The sequence below is a fragment of the Pseudophryne corroboree genome, chromosome 6 (assembly GCF_028390025.1).
Source record: "Pseudophryne corroboree isolate aPseCor3 chromosome 6, aPseCor3.hap2, whole genome shotgun sequence".
NCBI lineage: Eukaryota > Metazoa > Chordata > Amphibia > Anura > Myobatrachidae > Pseudophryne > Pseudophryne corroboree.
This window is the reverse complement of record NC_086449.1, coordinates 422654839-422674436: the sequence shown is the minus strand read 5'-3', so window position 1 is coordinate 422674436 and position 19598 is coordinate 422654839.

Sequence of the window (19598 nt, the reverse complement as noted above, 5' to 3'; positions counted from 1 at the left end):
GTGTTACGCATTTCTGACATGAACCCAAGTACCACATAATAGGGGTTTTATTTTTGGGGAGAAAAAGCAGCCAGTGTTTTGTTCCCCCATCAGATGAATGAATGAAGTGTGTAAAGTAGCGCGGGTTCCCCCAATAAGAAACTGGTAATTTCTAAAAAGTTACTGATGGCGTACCCTTTCCCGCCAGAGGATAGGTCACGTTGGGAGATATCCCTTAGGGTGGATAAGGCGCTCACACGTTTGTCAAAAAAGGTGGCACTGCCGTCTTAGGGTACGGCCACCTTGAAGGAGCCTGCTGATAAAAAGCAGGAGACTATCCTGAAACACACTCAGGTTATATACTGAGACCTGCAATCGCATCAGCATAAATAGTGCTGCTGCAGCGTGGTCTGATACCCTGTCAGATAATATTAATACTCTAAGACAGGGAAAATAGTTTGCTAACATAGAGCATATTAAAGACTTTGTCTTATATATAAAGGACGCACAGAGGGATATTTGCCGGCTGGCATCCAGAATTAATGCAATGTCCATTCTGCCAGGAGGGTATTAGAAACCCGGCAGTGGACAGGTGATGCTGCCTATAAAAGGCACATGGAGACAGGTGCGGTAGGGGCGCGTCTCGGGAACTTCAGGGACCAGTGGGTTTGCCCACAGGTGGATCCCTAGGTTCTGCAAATAGTATCACAGGGATACAGGCTGGAGTTCGAGGCGACTCCCCCTCGCCGTTACCTCACCTCAGCCTTGCCTACTGCCCTCGGAGAAAGGTAGTACTGGCGGCAATTCACAAGCTGCACTTCCAGCAGGTGAAATCTAGGTACCCCTCCTTCAACAAGGCCGGGGTTACTATTCCAAAATGTTGTGGTACCGAAACCAGACGGTTCGGTGAGACCCATTCTAAAATTGAAAGCCTTGAACACTTATATACGAAGGTTTAAGTTCGAAATGGAATCGCTCAGGGCGATTATTGCAAGCCTGGAGGGTATCACTGGACATCAAGGATGCTTACCTGCATGTCCCTATTTACCCTTTTCACCAGGAGTACCTCAAAATTGTGGTACAGGATTGTTCTACAACAGCACGGCTGGATTCTGAATATTCCAAAGTCGCAGCTGGTTCCTACGACGCGTCTACTGTTCCTGGGTATGGTTCTGGACACAGAACAGGATAAAAAGGGTTTCTCCCGGAGGAGAAGTCCAAGGAGTTGTCGTCTCTAGACAGAGACCTCCTAATACGTATACAGGTGTCGGTGCATCAATGCACGCGAGCCCTGGGAAGGATGGTAGCTTCTTACGAAGAAATTCCATTCGCCAGGTCCCATTCAAGGATTTTCCAGTGGGATCTGTTGGACATGTGGTCCGGGTCGCATCTTCAGATGCATCGGCGGATAACCCTGTCTCCAAGGGCCAGGGTGTCTAGTTGTGGTGGCTGCAGAGTGCTCATCTTCTAGGGGGCCGCAGATTCGGCATACAGGACTGGGTCCTGGTGACCACGGATGCCAGTCTTCGAGGCTGGGGGGCAGTCACACAGGGAAGAAACTACCAAGGCTATGGAAAAGTCAGGAGACTTCCCTACACATAAATATTCTGGAACTAAGGGCCATTTACAATGCCCTAAGTCAGGCTAGACCCCTGCTTCAACACCGGCCGGTGCTGATCCAGTCAGACAACATCACGGCGGTCGCTCATGTACACGACAGGGCGGCACAAGAAGCAGGATGGCGATGGCAGAAGCCACAAGGATTCTCCGATGGGCGGAAAATCATGTGTTAGCACTGTCAGCAGTGTTCATTCCCGGAGTGGACAACTGAGAAGCAGACCTCCACCTGGGAGAGTGGGGACTTCATCCAGAAGTCTTCCAAATGATTGTACACCGTTGGGAAAGACCCAGGTGGACATGATGGCATCCCGCCTCAACTAAAAGCTACAAAGATATTGCGCCAGGTCAAGGACCCTCAGGCGATAGCTGTGGACGCTCTGGTAACCCCGTGGGTGTACCAGTCGGTGTATGTGTTCCCTTCTCTGCCTCTCTTACCCAGGGTTATGAGAATAAGAAGGAGAGGAGTAAGAACTATACTCATTGTTCCGGGTTGGCCAAGAAGAGCTTGGTAACCAGAAATCCAAGAAATGATCTCAGAGGACCTATGGCCTCTGCCGCTCAGACAGGACCTGCTGCAGCAGGGGCCTGTCTGTTTCAAGACGTACCGTGGCTGCGTTGACGGCATGGCGGTTGAACGCCGGATCCTGAAGGAAAAGGGAATTCCGGAGGAAGTTATCCCTACGCTATTGAAAGCTAGGAAAGAATCCCTACGCTATTGAAAGCTAGGAAAGAAGTGAACGCTAACCATTATCACCGCATATGGCGGAAATATGTTGCGTACTGTGAGGCCAGGAAGGCCCCGGAGAAATTTCAGCTAGGTCGATTTCTGCACTTCCTACAGTCAGAGGTGACTATGGGCCTACAATTGGGTTTCATTAAGGTCCAGATTTCGGCTCTATCGATTTTCTTCCAAAATGGAACTGGCTTCACTGCCTGAAGTTCAGACATTGTCAAGGGAGTGCTGCATATTCAGCCTCCTTTTGTGCCTCCAGTGGCACCGTGGGACCTCAACGTGGTGTTGGGTTTCCTAAAGTCACATTGGTTTGAGCCACTCAAAACCGTGGATTTAAAATATCTCACGTGGAAAGTGGTCATGCTTTTGGCCTTGGCTTCGGCAAGGCGGGTGGCAAAATTGGCGGCTTTGTCATGCAAAAGCCCCTATTGGATTTTCCATATGGATAGGGCAGAATTGAGGACTAGTCCCCAGTTTCTTCCTAAGGTGGTATCAGCTTTTACACTTGAACCAACCCATCGTGGTGCCTGCGGCTACTAGGGACTTGGAGGACTCCAAGTTACTGGACGTAGTCAGGGCCTTGAAAATTTATGTTTCCAGGACGGCTGGAGTCAGGAAGACTGACTCGCTGTTTATCCTGTATGCACCAAACAAGATGGGTGCTCCTGCTTCAAAGCAGACTATTGCTCGCTGGATTTGTAGCACAATTCAGCTTGCGCATTCTGTGGCTGGCCTGCCGCAGCCTAAATCTGTAAAAGCCCATTCCACGAGGAAAGTGGGCTCTTCTTGGGCGGCTGCCCGAGGGGTCTCGGCTTTACAACTTTGCCGAGCTGCTACTTGGTCAGGGGCAAACACGTTTGCAAAATTCTACAAATTTGATACCCTGGCTGAGGAGGACCTTGAGTTCTCTCATACGGTGCTGCAGAGTCATCCGCACTCTCCCGCCCGTTTGGGAGCTTTGGTATAATCCCCATGGTCCTTACGGAGTCCCCAGCATCCACTATGACGTTAGAGAAAATAAGATTTTACTCATCGGTAAATCTATTTCTCGTAGTCCGTAGTGGATGCTGGGCGCCCGTCCCAAGTCCGGACTGTCTGCAATACTTGTATATAGTTATTGTTAACTAAAAGGGTTATGGTTGAGCCATCTGTTGAGAGGCTCTGTTATGTTCATACTGTTAACTGGGTATAGTATCACGAGTTATACGGTGTGATTGGTGTGGCTGGTATGAGTCTTACCCGGGATTCAAAATCCTTTCCTTATTGTGTCAGCTCTTCCGGGCACAGTATCCTTACTGAAGTCTGGAGGAGGGTCATGGTGGGAGGAGCCAGTGCACACCAGGTAGTCCTAATTCTTTCTTAGCTGTGCCCAGTCTCCTGCGGAGCCGCTATTCCCCATGGTCCTTACGGAGTCCCCAGCATCCACTACGGACTACGAGAAATAGATTTACCGGTGAGTAAAATCTTATTTTTAGGCCCAAAGTCACTCCTGTTTGCAGGAAGTGAAGCAGACGACCCAAATGGAACTCCTCCGTAGGAGCAGTCCTGGCCTCACACCAAGAAACATATTTTCGCCATATACGGTGATAATGTTTCAATGTCACGTCCTTCCTAGCCTTGATCAGGGTAGGAATGACCTCCTCCGGAATACCTTTTTTCGCTAGGATCCGGCGTTCAACCGCCATGCCGTCAAACGCAGCCGCGATAAGTCTTGGAACAGACAGGGCCCCTGCTGCAGTAGGTCCTGTCTTAGAGGAAGAGGCCACGGATCTTCTGTGAGCAACTCTTGCAGATCCGGATACCAAGTCCTTCGTGGCCAATCTGGAACAATGAGGATTGTTCTTACTCTTCTTAGTCTTATTATTCTCAACACCTTGGGGAGGTAGAGGAGGGAACACACAGACCGATCTGAACACCAAAGGTGTCACTAGAGCGTCCACCGCTACCGCCTGAGGGTCTCTTGACCTGGCGCAATACCGCTTTAGCTTTTTGTTGAGACGGGACGCCATCATGTCTATCTGTGGCAGTCCCCACCGACCCACGATCTGTACGAAGACTTCTTGATGAAGTCCCCACTCTCCCGGATGCAGGTCGTGCCTGCTGAGGAAGTCCGCTTCCCAGTTGTCCACCCCCGGGATGAATACAGCCGATAGGGCGCTTACATGGCCTTCCGCCCAGCGAAGAATCCTGGTCGCATCTGCCATGGCCGCTCTGCTCCTTGTGCCGCCGTGGCGGTTTACATGAGCCACTGCTGTGACATTGTCTGACTGAATCAGAACCGGTTTGTCCCGAAGCAATGCCTCCGCCTGGCGTAGGGCGTTGTATATGGCCCTCAACTCCAGGACGTTGATGTGGAGACAAGTCTCTAGATTCGACCAGAGACCTTGGAAATTTCTTCCCACTGTGACTGCTCCCCAACCTCGGAGGCTTGCGTCCGTGGTCACCAGGATCCAGTCCTGAATTCCGAACCTGCGGCCTTCTAGGAGGTGAGCACTGTGCAGTCACCACAGGAGAGATACCCTGGCTCTGGGAGACAGGGTGATCCGCTGATGCATTTGTAAATGGGACCCGGACCATTTGTCCAGTAGATCCCATTGAAAGGTCCTCGCATGGAACCTTCCGAAGGGGATGGCCCCGTACGATGCCACCATCTTCCCCAGGACACGCGTGCAGTGATGCACTGAAACCTTTTTTAGCTTTAATAGGTTCCTGACCAGGGCTATGAGCTCCTGAGCCTTTTCGATCGGAAGAAAAACCTTTTTCTGGTCTGTGTCTAGAATTAGGCCCAGAAAGGTCAGGGACTAGCTGGGACTTCGGTATATTGAGAATCCAGCTGTGCCCCTGCAACATCCTCACCGACAGCGACACGCTGTCCAGCAACTTCTCCCGAGATCTCGCCTTTATGAGGAGATCGTCCAAGTATGGGATAATGGTGACCCCCTGATTGCGCAGGAGCACCATCATTTCCGCCATTACCTTGGTGAAAATTCTCGGGGCTGTGGAAAGCCCAAACGGCAACGTCTGAAATTGGTAATGACAGTCCTGTACTGCAAATCTCAGGAATGCTTGGTGAGGAGGGAAAATCGGAACATGAAGGTATGCATCCTTTATGTCCAGGGACACCACCCAATCCCCCCCCCTCCAGGCTGGCGATGACCGCTCTGAGCGATTCCATCTTGAACTTGAACTTTTTCAAGTACAAGTTCAGGGATTTTAGATTCAAAATGGGCCTGACCGAACCGTCCGGTTTCGGGACCACAAACAGGGTTGAGTAATACCCCTTTCCTTGCTGGAGAAGAGGAACTTTGACTATCACCTGTTGAAGATACTATTTTTGAATTGCAGTTAACACTAACTCCCTCTCTGACGGGGAAGCTGGCAGAGCCGATTTGAAAAACCGGCGAGGAGGCCAGCCTGTATCCCTGAGAAACAATCTCTATAGCCCAGGGATCCACCTGTGAGTGAACCCAGACCTGGCTGAAAAATCGAAGACGTGCCCCCACTTGAGCCGACTCCCCCCGGGAAGCCCCATCGTCATGCGGTGGACTTTGCAGATGTAGGGGAGGACTTCTGCTCCTGGGAACTAGCTGCATGCAGCTTTTTTCCCTTGCCTTTTCCTCTGGCAAGGAAGGACGATCCCCGTACCTTCTTGCTTTTATTGAAACTATTGAAACGAAAGGACTGCATTTGATAATGAGGTGCCTTTTTAGTATACTGCGGGGGGACATAAGGTAAGAAATTCTATTTACCAGCCGTAGCAGTAGAGACAAGGTCCGAGAGGCCTTCTCCAAACAACTCCTCCCCCTTGTAAGGCAACGACTCCATATTCCGCTTTGAGTCGGCATCCCCCGTCCACTGTCGGGTCCACAGGAGTCGCCTAGCAGAAATAGACATAGCATTTATTCTGGAGCTTAGTAAACAAATGTCTCTTTGAGCATCCCTCATATATAAAGCAGCATCTTTGATATGCTCTATGGTCATTAGAATGGTATCCTTATCTAGGGCGTCAAGTTCCGTAGATAAGGAATCTGTCCATGCTGCGACAGCACTACACACCCAGGCCGATGCCATAGCCGGTCTAACGATAGTACCGGAATGTGTGTAAATGTGCTTCATGGTAACCTCCTGCTTACGATCAGCAGGTTCCTTGAGGGAAGATATATCCTGAGAAGGCAGTGCCACCTTCTTGGATAAGCGTGTCAGCGCCTTGTCTACCTTCGGCGAAGATTCCCATCGTATAATGTCCTTTTGTGGAAAGGGATACGCCATAAGAATCCTTTTGGGAACTTGTAGTCTCCTATCTGGAGATTCCCAAGCCTTTTTGCTCAAGTCGCTTAGTTCAAATGAGGACGGAAAAGTGACCTCAGGCTTTTTCCCTTTATACATGTGTACCCTTGTGTCAGGGACAGGGGGTTCCTCAGTGATATGCAAAACCTCTTTAATGGCAATAATCATGTAACGAATACCTTTCGCCACCTTTGGCTGTAATTTTGCATCCTCATAGTCGACACTAGAGTCAGTATCTGTATCTGTCAGTGATCTGGGATATGGTGCGTTTTTGAGACCCCGAAGGTCCTGGTGCCACAGGGACAGGCATGGTCTGACTACCTGACTGATCCCTAGCTTCAGCCTTGTCTAATCATTTATGCAGTAAATTTACATTTGCATTCAAGACATTCCACATATCCACCCAGTCCGGTGTTGGCGTTGCCGACCTGACCATCATGCACTCCCCCTCCTCCTTAGGTGAGCATTCCTGGTCAAACATGTCGACACACACGTACCGACACACCTAGGGAATCTCTTTTCTGAAGACAGGTTCCCCCTGAGGCCCCTTGGAGAGACAGAGAGAGTGTGCCAGCACACACCCCAGCGCTATATAACCCTGGAGAAAAACAGATTGTTTACTCAGTAGCTCTGCTTAATGTATAAATGCCAATAATGTGCCCCCCCTCTACTTTAAAACCCCCTTTCACCGTGTGGCAAGCAGGGGAGAGTCCGGGGAGCTTCCTCTCAGCGGTGCTGTGGAGAGAAAATGGCGCTGGTGAGTGCTGAGGGAGAAGCCCCGCCCCCTCGACGGCGGGCTTCTGTCCCGCTCAAACTTACTAGAAAAATGGCGGGGGCTCTTTTATATACATGTACAGTGCCCACCTGTACATGTATATAGACTTTTGCCATAGGAGAGGTGTTTTATTGCTGCCCAGGGCGCCCCCCCTGCGCCCTTACAGTGACCGGAGTGTGTGAGGTGTATGGGAGCAATGACGCACAGCTGCGGTGCTGTGCGTTACCTCAGTGAAGCACCGAAGGCTTCTGCCGCCTGAGACGTCTTCTGTTTTCGTTTCTTCTGGCTCTGTGAGAACGGCGGCGCGGCTCTGGGGTGAACGCCCAGGACGAACCTGTGTTCACTCCCTCTGGAGCTAATGGTGTCCAGTAGCCGAGGAAGCAGAGCCTATCATTTAAGTAGGTATGCTCCTCTCTCCTCAGTCCCTCGATGCAGGGAGCCTGTTGCCAGCAGTGCTCCCTGAAAAAGAGAAAAAAATCCTAGCAAAAATGCTTTCTAAGCAGGAAACTCAGGAGAAGCTCCCTGCAGTGCACCCATTCTCCTCTGGGCACAGTCTAAAACTGGGGTCTGGAGGAGGGGCATAGAGGGAGGAGCCAGTGCACACCCAGAGTCCAAAGTCTTTCTTGAGGTGCCCATGCCTCCTGCGGAGCCTGTCTATTCCCCATGGTCCTTACGGAGTCCCAGCATCCTCTGGGACGTTAGAGAAATAATATATAAATATATACATACATACATATACACACAGGGGTTATACAAAAATCTGGAGACATCACACCGACTGCATGCGTGAACTAGATAAAACCAGACTTGGTGCCACAGTAGTTTTTTCCATACGAGGGAAAACCTGTTGAGTCTGTCTCCGTTGCTTTGTTGACATTGTTCTGTGCAGGCGTTAGTGAATTATGTCTTGCTCATGGACTTTCACCCACCTAGTGGGTGCATCTGGGACCACAGTAGCCAGTTTATTTGGAATATTACAAGGAACTGTATCAAAGGTAATGACTGCATATACGGTTTCTGAAAACATATTCGGCTAAACACCAGCGTGGAGGAAAGTTTAAACTGAGTGCCACAGACAGAAGAGCATTGAGGATGATTGTTGGCAAGAATAAGAAGACAACCTCTGCAAAAAGTGACTGCTGAGCTGAATTTCTGTGTTCCACAACCCCATGTCTACAAGAACAGTGAGGAGGTTACTCCACAAGTGCGATATTCATGGGCGAGCTGCAGTTGCCAAGCCTATGGTAAACTTGGCGAATGTCAAGGAGCAGAGCAATGGAAGACTCATCTGGTCGGATGAATTGTCCTTCACACTGTTCCCAACTGCAATATGGGTTTACAGGTGAACACCAAGCCAAGTGTACGATCAGGACTGTCTGGTGTCGAGTGAATCATGGTGGAGGGTTGTTGATGATTTGGGCAACCATATCATGGTATTCTGCCGGGCCCATTATCTCCAAGCAATGTTCAGTCATTGTCAAGGACTATAGTGACGTTTTGGCTGACCAGGTCCATCCCATGGTTTCTGGCAGGTGATGCTTGGTACCAAGATGATCAAGTTCCAGATCCAGTAGTGCACGCAGAGACGGAGACACCATCTCTGCACCAGCTCAGGGCCCCCAGTCACAAACCCAGCTGCCCGGCGATAGCCGGTTCCTGCTCTCAACGCTTCCGTGACAGGTGGCTTTTATGTCCATTACCACCTGACGCGAAGCACCCATAACTAAACATGCTGCGGGCAGGCAACTCCAGCGTGCCGCAATTACAATGCCTCCCAGGTTGTAGAGAGAAAGAGAGGAGGGATCAGGCCAACCGGCAGGGTCACTGAGGATGGAATCTCTGTATGTATTGTATGCAAGTATTGTGAGTGTGTTCATAAGTGTGCTGTGTATATGTTTGCTGTTTTTTTTTTGTAAGTGTGCTGCAAGTATGTATGCTAGTGTGTATGTATGTGCTTAAGTATGCTGTGTGTACTGTATACAGTATGTATATAACTTATGATATATTTAGAAATAGAATGCATGTGTAGATTTTGTGTGTATGTATATTTATATATGGACCCCCCCCCCTGTGAAAATCCTGCATTTGCCCGAGATATCATACAGCTCATTTCTTCCAATGATGGTTTTCTGAGCATGCACACAAGGTGTCTCATCTTCCCGCCACCCCCACTCGCCAGACCTCAATTTCATAGAGCTCCTGTGGACAGTTTTGGACCAAGAGGGGTCTGTCGCGTTATCTGCCTCCTCCGGGAATGCGAACAAGTTCTGCAGGAAGAATTGTTTAAGATTTCATTATTGACCATCCAGGACTTATATTTATCGATTCTAAAGCAAATTCAGCAGTCTTGCATGCCATGCAGTCCTACACCTTATTAGGTAATAAAATGTTTTGTTTTATTGCCCCTAGGTGATTTCATAATTTTGTCTAACCTGTATAGTGTATGTATATATATATATAATGTGTGTGTGTATTACACTGATCATCCATAACATTAAAACCAGCTATTTTACTTACTGCAAACTGAGTTATGCTTCAAAAGTGGCATGTTTGTAAAACATTCCATGAAAGTAGTGCAGCTTTCAATGTTACAGATTTCAAAATAGATTCAAGAGAGAGAAGTGGAAGTGAGAAATATAATCATTTTGTTTATTTCAAAATGTGGACCGTCCTTAGAGACAACGGCATAAGGTTTTTTTATTTTTATTGAAACAATCACCGTGTACAATTGGACAAGATATAGGCATAAGTCAAGCAGAACAGTACACACAATGATAAACATGCAACAAAACAGATCACTGCACACTTCCATAGGCATTCATATAACTGCTTGGATATAAATGTGAGAGTTAAAATCAGACGTAAAAGAAAAGGTGTCTGGCACTCACCTGTAATGGAAGGATCAGCCAGAAGAATGAGCATTTTGTACCACTGGGTCAAATGCATGCTATGATAGATCTGGGATTGCATTGAGGTTGGCACGGTTGCAATAAAAGCTTCTCAAGTAAAAAAAAAAAAAAAAAGTTGCCTTCTCCCTTAATCACCATCTCCACCTATGCCATTTGAAAAATAAGTTTCTCCCTATATAATAAACTTTATAGTGGTTGCGTATGGGTGTAGTATTTGTATGCTGCGCTTGCCACGCTATGGGCATGGTGGCGTGCTACATGCGCCACGCTATTTATTCTCCCTCTAGGGGGGGTCATGGACCCCCAAGAGGGAGATAAAGTATCGGGATCCTGACAGCCGGCAAACTGAAGACCACCCGTTGCGTATATCCATTCTTGTAGAATGGTCTTTTTTTGGAGAACAACTTACAGCAAGCAATCATTTCTTACTGCACAGGGTAAGTCTCTGTCCCCCTTGGAAAAATACACAGAATGGTCCATTCAAGGATTAAAAGGCACAAAGTTGACCAGGTGTGCCTGAAAGTTAGCTAGGGGATTAGCCCACAGTCTCCAATTTAGCAGTTATCTCTAGGAATGACAGGGGTCGCTTCACATTGAAGTCAAGTAGGCAACAAACTGTGAAACTCCCCACCCCCACCATAAACAGGCTGGAAGGTGGTTTGATTAATGAACATTAATGGTGGCACAGAATGTGCGAGAGACATTTGGTTGTCATTAGTAGGGGATTGTCACAAACCTGTAGTACAGGCATTCCCAACCACTGTCCTCAAGGCACACTAAAGGCCAGTACTCACTGGCCGATGTGGGAGAGATGTGTGCTGAGCGAACCGCTCTGTACACATCTCTCCCGCCACTCAGCATGCGGGGGGAGATGGGGGGGGGGGCTGCTTATTTTACCCAGCTGCTAGATTGGCCTGCATAGCGGGCCAATCTAGCACCAGCGATAGCGATGTGCAGGGCTGTGCATCGCTATCACTCTAGGGGGTACACACGGAGCGATCATGCTTAAAATCGAAGCAATCTAGTCGGATTGCTTAGATTTTAAGCAGCGATCGCTCAGTGAGTACCCCCCCTTAACAGTGCAGGTTTTAGTGATATTCTTGATTTGAATCTGTGAAGACTCAATCACTGGAAGAGCTGCAAATCTACTTGTGGTTTTCTCTTGCATAATTCCAAAACCTCACGTCATGGAACTAGATTAAGCTAAAGCAAATTCTCATTGGCAATTGTCAGTGATTTGTATTTACATGTCAGTTTATTTTTCTACTACATACAGTTAGAAGTGGTGCACACTGTGTGTGTGTGTGTGTGTGTGTGTGTGTGTGTGTGTGTGTGTGTGTGTGTGTGTGTGTGTGTGTGTGTGTGTGTGTATATATATATATATATATATATATATATATATATATATATATATATATATATATATATATATATATATATATATATATACACACACACATACATACATACATACATACATACATACATACATACACACACACACACACCTCTAAAAAAATAAAGGGAACACTAAAATAACACATCCTAGATCTGAATGAATGAAAATAAGATTTTACTCACCGGTAAATCTATTTCTCGTAGTCCATAGTGGATGCTGGGATTCCGTAAGGTCCATGGGGATTAGCAGCTCCGCAGGAGACTGGGCACAACTAAAGAAAGCTTTAGGACTACCTGGTGTGCACTGGCTCCTCCCACTAAGACCCTCCTCCAGACCTCAGTTAGGATACTGTGCCCGGAAGAGCTGACACAAATAGGAAGGATTTTGAATCCCGGGTAAGACTCATACCAGCCACACCAATCACACCGTATAACTCGTGATACAATACCCAGTTAACAGTATGAAATATAACCGAGCCTCTCAACAGATGGCTCAACAATAACCCTTTAGTTAGGCAATAACTATCAACAAGTATTGCAGACAATCCGCACTTGGGATGGGCACCCAGCATCCACTACGGACTACGAGAAATAGATTTACCGGTGAGTAAAATCTTATTTTCTCTGACGTCCTAAGTGGATGCTGGGTACTCCGTAAGGACCATGGGGATTATACCAAAGCTCCCAAACGGGCAGGAGAGTGCGGATGACTCTGCAGCACCGAATGAGCAAACTCTAGGTCCTCCTCAGCCAGGGTATCAAACTTGTAGACTGTTGCAAAAATGTTTGAACCCGACCAAGTAACAGCTCGGCAAAGCTGTAAAGCCGAGACCCCTCGGGCAGCCGCCCAAGAAGAGCCCACTTTCCTCGTGGAATGGGCTTTTACAGATTTAGGGTGCGGCAGTCCAGCCGCAGCATGTGCAAGTTGAATCGTGCTACAGATCCAGCGAGCAATAGTCTGCTTAGAAGCAGGAGCACCCAGCTTGTTGGGTGCATACAGGATAAATAGCGAGTCAGTTTTCCTGACTCCAGCCGTCCTGGAAACATATACTTTTCAGGGCCCTGACTACGTCCAGTAACTTGGAATCCTCCAAGTCCCAAGTAGCCGCAGGCACCACAATAGGTTGGTTCACATGAAAAACTGATACCACCTTAGGAAGGAATTGGGAACGAGTCCTCAATTCCGCCTTATCCATATAAAATACAGATAAGGGCTTTTGTATGACAAAGCCGCCAATTCTGATACACGCCTGGCCGACGCCACGGCCCACAGCATGACCACTTTCCACGTGAGGTATTGTAGCTCAACCCAATGCGACTTCAGGAAATCCAACACCACGTTGAGATCCCACGGTGCCACTTGAGGCACAAACGGGGGCTGACTATGCAGCACTCCCTTAACAAAAAAGTCTTAACTTCAGGCAGTGAAGCCAGTTCTATTTTGGAAGAAAATCGATAGAGCCGAAATCTGGACCTTCATGGAACCCAATTTTAGGCCCATAGTCACCTCTGACTGTAGGAAGTGCAGAAATCGACCTAGCTGAAATTTCTCCTTTGGGGCCTTCCTGGCCTCACAGCACGCAACATATTTCCACTATATGCGGTGTTAATGGTTTGCGTTCACTTCTTTCCTAGCTTTAAATAGCGTAGGGATAACTTTCTCCGGAATGCCCTTTTCCTTCAGGATCCGGCGTTCGACCGCCATGCCGTCAAACGCAGCCGCGGTACGTCTTTGAACAGACAGGACCTGCTGCAGCAGGTCCTGTCTGAGCGGCAGAGGGCATGGGTCCTCTGAGATCATTTCTTGGAGTTCTGGTTACCAAGCTCTTCTTGGCCAATCCGGAACAATGAGTATAGTTCTTACTCCTCTCATTATTCTCATTACCCTGGGTAAGAGAGGCAGAGAAGGGAACACATACACCGACTGGTACACCCACGGTGTTACCAGAGCGTCCACAGCTATCGCCTGAGGGTCCCTTGACCTGGCGCAATGTCTTTGTAGCTTTTTGTTGAGGCGGGACGCCATCATGTCCACCTGTGGCCTTTCCCAACGGTGTACAATCATTTGGAAACCTTCTGGATGAAGTCCCCACTCTCCCAGGTGGAGGTTGTGTCTTCTGAGAGTCTGCTTCTCAGTTGTCCACTCCGGGAATGAACACTGCTGACAGTGCTAACACATGATTTTCCGCCCATCGGAGAATCCTTGTGGCTTCTGCCATCGCCATCCTGCTTCTTGTGCCGCCCTGTCGGTTTACATGAGCGACCGCCGTGATGTTGTCTGACTGGATCAGCACCGGCCGGTGTTGAAGCAGGGGACTAGCCTGACTTAGGGCATTGTAAATGGCCCTTAGTTTTAGAATATTTATGTGTAGGGAAGTCTCCTGACTTTTCCATAGCCTTGGAAGTTTCTTCCCTGTGTGACTGCCCCCCAGCCTCGAAGGCTGGCATCCGTGGTCACCAGGTCCCAGTCCTGTATGCCGAATCTGCGGCCCCCTAGAAGATGAGCACTCTGCAGCCACCACAACAGCGACACCCTGGCCCTTGGAGACAGGGTTATCCGCCGATGTATCTGAAGATGCGACCCGGACCACTTGTCCAACAGATCCCACTGGAAAATCCTTGCATGGGACCTGGCGAATGGAATTTCTTCGTAAGAAGCTACCATCCTTCCCAGGGCTCGCGTGCATTGATGCACCGACACCTGTATACGTATTAGGAGGTCTCTGTCTAGAGACGACAACTCCTTGGACTTCTCCTCCGGGAGAAACCCTTTTTATCCTGTTCTGTGTCCAGAACCATACCCAGGAACAGTAGACGCGTCGTAGGAACCAGCTGCGACTTTGGAATATTCAGAATCCAGCCGTGCTGTTGTAGAACTTCCCGAGATAGTGCTACTCCGCCGAACAACTGCTCCCTGGACCTCGCCTTTATAAGGAGATCGTCCAAGTACGGGATAATTATTTCGGCCATTACCTTGGTAAATACCTCTGTGCCGGGGACAGACCAACGGCAACGTCTGGAATTGGTAATGACAATCCTGTACCACAATTTTGAGGTACTCCTGGTGAAGAGGGTAAATAGGGACATGCAGGTAAGCATCCTTGATGTCCAGTGATACCATGAAATTCTCCAGGCTTGCAATAATCGCCCTGAGCGATTCCATTTTGAACTTCAACCTTCGTATATAAGTGTTCAAGGCTTTCAATTTTAGAATGGGTCTCACCGAACCGTCTGGTTTCAGTACCACAACATTTTGGAATAGTAACCCCGGCCTTGTTGAAGGAGGGGTGCCTTGATTTCACCTGCTGGAAGTACAGCTTGTGAATTGCCGCCAGTACTATCTTTCTCCGAGGGCAGCAGGCAAGGCTGATGTGAGGTAACGGCGAGGGGAAGTCGCCTCGAACTCCAGCCTGTATCCCTGTGATACTATTTGCAGAACCTAGGGATCCACCTGTGGGCAAGCCCACTGGTCCCTGAAGTTCCCGAGACGCGCCCTTACCGCACCTGTCTCCACCTGTGGAGCCCCAACGTCATGCGGTGGACTCAGAGGAAGCGGGGGAAGATTTTTGATCCTGGGAACTGGCTGCTGGTGCAGCTTTTTCCTTCTTCCCTTGTCTCTGTGCAGAAAGGAAGCGCCTTTGATCCGCTTGCTTTTCTGAAGCCGAAAGGACTGTACCTGAAAATACAGTGCTTTCTTAGGCTGTGAGGAAACCTGAGGTAAAAATTTTTCTTCCCAGCTATTGCTGTGGATACGAGGTCCCAGAGACCATCCCCAAACAATTCCTCACCCTTATAAGGCAGAATCTCCATGTGCCTTTTATAGGCAGCATCACCTGTCCACTGCCGGGTTTCTAATACCCTCCTGGCAGAATGGACATTGCATTAATTCTGGATGCCAGCCGGCAAATATCCCTCTGTGCATCCTTTATATCTAAGACGACGTCTTTAATATGCTCTATGTTAGCAAACTATTATCCCTGTCTTAGTATTAATATTATCTGACTGGGTATCAGACCACGCTGCAGCAGCACTATTTATGCTGAGGCAATTGCAGGTCTCAGTATATAACCTGAGTGTGTATATACAGACTTCAGGATAGCCTCCTGCTTTTTATCAGCAGGCTCCTTCAAGGTGGCCGTATCCTAAAACGGCAGTGCCACCTTTTTTGACAAACGTGTGAGCGCCTTATCCACCCTAAGGGATATCTCCCAACGTGACCTATCCTCTGGCGGGAAAGGGTACGCCATCAGTAACTTTTTAGAAATTACCAGTTTCTTATTGGGGGAACCCACGCTACTTTACACACTTCATTCATTCATCTGATGGGGGAACAAAACACTGGCTGCTTTTTCTCCCCAAAAATAAAACCCCTTTTATGTGGTACTTGGGTTCATGTCAGAAATGCGTAACACATTTTTCATTGCCGAGATCATGTAACGGATGTTCCTAGTGGATTGTATATATGTCTCAACCTCGTCGACACTGGAGTCAGACTCCGTGTCGACATCTGTGTCTGCCATCTGAGGTAACAGGCGCTTTTTTGAGCCCCTGATGGCCTTTGAGACGCCTGGGCAGGCGCGGGCTGAGAAACCGGCTGTCCCACAGCTGTTTTAAGTCATCCAGCCTTTTATGTAAGGAGTTGACATTGTCTGTTAATACCTTCCACCTATCCATCCACTCTGGTGTCGGCCCCACAGGGGGCGACATCCCATTTATCGGCCTCTGCTCCACCTCCACGTAACCTTCCTCATCCCACATGTCGACAGAGCCGTACCGACACACAGCACACACACAGGGAATGCTCTGACTGAGGACAGGACCCCACAAAGTCCTTTGGGGAGACAGAGTATGCCAGCACACCCCAGAGTGCTATATAATGCAGGGATTAACACTATAACAGTGATTTCCCCCCCCAATAGCTGCTTGTATAAACAATATTGCGCCTAAATTTAGTGCCCCCCCTCTCTTTTTAACCCTTTGAGCCTGAAAACTACAGGGGAGAGCCTGGGGAGCCGTCTTCCAGCTGCACTGTGAAGAGAAAATGGCGCCAGTGTGCTGAGGGAGATAGCTCCGCCCCTTTTTCGCTGACTTTTCTCCCGCTTTTTTATGGATTCTGGCAGGGGTATTTATCACATATATAGCCTCTGGGGCTATATATTGTGATGATTTTGCCAGGCAAGGTGTTTATATTGCTGCTCAGGGCGCCCCCCCCAGCGCCCTGCATCCATCAGTGACCGGAGTGTGAGGTGTGCATGAGGAGCAATGGCGCACAGCTGCAGTGCTGTGCGCTACCTTGGTGAAGACTGAAGTCTTCTGCCGCCGATTTTCCGGAACACTTCTTGCTTCTGGCTCTGTAAGGGGGCCGGCGGCGCGGCTCCGGGACCGAACATCAATGGCCGGTTCCATGCGGTCGATCCCTCTGGAGCTAATGGTGTCCAGTAGCCTAAGAAGCCCAAGCTACCACCAGTTAGGTAGGTTCGCTTCTTCTCCCCTTAGTCCCTCGCTGCAGTGAGTCTGTTGCCAGCAGATCTCACTGTAAAATAAAAAACCTAAAATATACTTTCTTTCTAGGAGCTCAGGAGAGCCCCTAGTGTGCATCCAGCTCAGCCGGGCACAAGAATCTAACTGAGGTCTGGAGGAGGGTCTTAGTGGGAGGAGCCAGTGCACACCAGGTAGTCCTAAAGCTTTCTTTAGTTGTGCCCAGTCTCCTGCGGAGCCGCTATTCCCCATGGTCCTTATGGAGTCCCAGCATCCACTTAGGACATCAGATAAATATTTTTATTAAATACTTTGTTCTTTACATTGTTGAATGTGCTGGCAACAAAATCACACACATTATCAATGGAAATCAAGTTTATTAACCCATGGAGGTCTGGATTTGGAGTCACACTCAAAATTAAAGTGGAAAAACACACTACAGGCTGATCCAACTTTGATGTAATGTCCTTAAAACAAGTCAAAATGAGGCTCAGTAGTGTGTGTGGCCTCCACGTGCCTGTATGACCTCCCTACGACGCCTGGGCATGCTCCTGATGAGGTGGCAGATGGTCTCCTGAGGGATCTCCTCCCAGACCTGGACTAAAGCATCCGCCAACTCCTGGACAGTCTGTGGTGCAACGCCACATTGGTGGATGGAGCGAGACATGATGTCCCAGATGTGCTCAATTGGATTCAGGTCTGGGGAACGGGCGGGTCAGTCTGTGGCATCAATGCCTTCGTCTTGCAGGAACTGCTGACACACTCAAGCCACATGAGGTCTAGCATGGTCTTGCATTAGGAGGAACCCAGGGTTAACCGCACCAGCATATGGTCTCACAAGGGGTCTGAGGATCTCATCTTGATACCTAATGGCAGTCAGGCTACCTCTGGCGAGCACATAGAGGGCTGTGCGGCCCCCCAAAGAAATGCCACCCACACCATTACTGACCCACTGCCAAACCGGTCATGCTGGAGGATGTTGCAGGCAGCAGAACGTTCTCCTTGGCGTCTCCAGACTCTGTCACGTCTGTCACATGTGCTCAGTGAGAACCTGCTTTCAACTGTTTAGAGCACAGGGCGCCAGTGGCGAATTTGCCAATCTTGGTGTTCTCTGGAAAATGCCAAACGTCCTGCACGGTGTTGGGCTGTAAGCACAACCCCCACCTGTGGACGTCGGGCCCTCATACCACCCTCATGGAGTCTGTTTCTGATCATTTGAGAAGACACATGCACATTTGTGGCTTGCTGGAGGTCCTTTTGCAGGTCTCTGGCAGTGCTCCTCCTGTTCCTCCTTGCACAAAGGCGGAGGTAGCGGTCCTGCTGCTGGGTTGTTGCCCTCCTACGGCCTCCTCCACGTCTCCTGATGTACTGGCCTGTCTCCTGGTAGCGCCTCCATACTCTGGACACTACGCTGACAGACACAGCAAACCTTCTTGCCACAGCTCGCATTGATGTGCCATCCTGAATGAGCTGCACTACCTGAGCCATTTGTGTGGGTTGTAAGGAGGTCATACAGGCACGTGGAGGCCACACACACCACTATTCCTCATTTTGATTTGTTTTAAGGACATTACATCAAAGTTAGATCAGCCTGTAGTGTGTTTTTCCACTTTAATTTTGAGTGTGACTCCAAATCCAGATCTCCATGGGTTAATAAATTTGATTTCCATTGATAATTTTTGTGTGATTTTGTTGTCAGCACATTCAACTATGTAAAGAACAAAGTATTTAATAAGAATATTTCATTCATTCAGATCTAGGATGTGTTATTTTAGTGTTCCCTTTATTTTTTTGATATAGATATATATATATATTATATATTTATATATACACACACTTGTATGCATTTACATATCAATAAGGACCTATTTCCAAATGAAAATTTCAGATTGTCTTAAAGTGCCTACAACTGTTAATTGGTTTAATCAGGTGATCATTTTAAATGACCTATTTTGTTGAGTAGAAAAATACCTCTTCACCTGCCCAAAACACTTCAATGAGCAAGCTTTTGCAGATAACTACGTAGAGCTACACCCGTGTGTAAATGTGCAGAACGATCTAAAGAACTATATTGTACAAAAGAGAGAGTAAGTAGAACTCCAACTCACAATTTTTTTTTCAATTCAGATAATTTTGCAGTTATTTATACATTCTTAATTTACATAAAATATCTTAAAACTGGATCACAAATTAAACTATTTACATTTGTGAAAGTGATACATGTGTGTCACTGCAAAAAGCTTTCATTTCATTCAAAATGGATGACAGGGCTCCCTAGTGTCTTTCTGCTCTATTTTTGAAACTATATTTATGGTGAATCTTATGTAATGTATACCCCTTTCACACCGCAGCTTTAACCCGGTAAATTGCCGATTTTTCAGCCTTCCTAAACGGTTCTAGCTGCGGTGTGAAAGGGCCA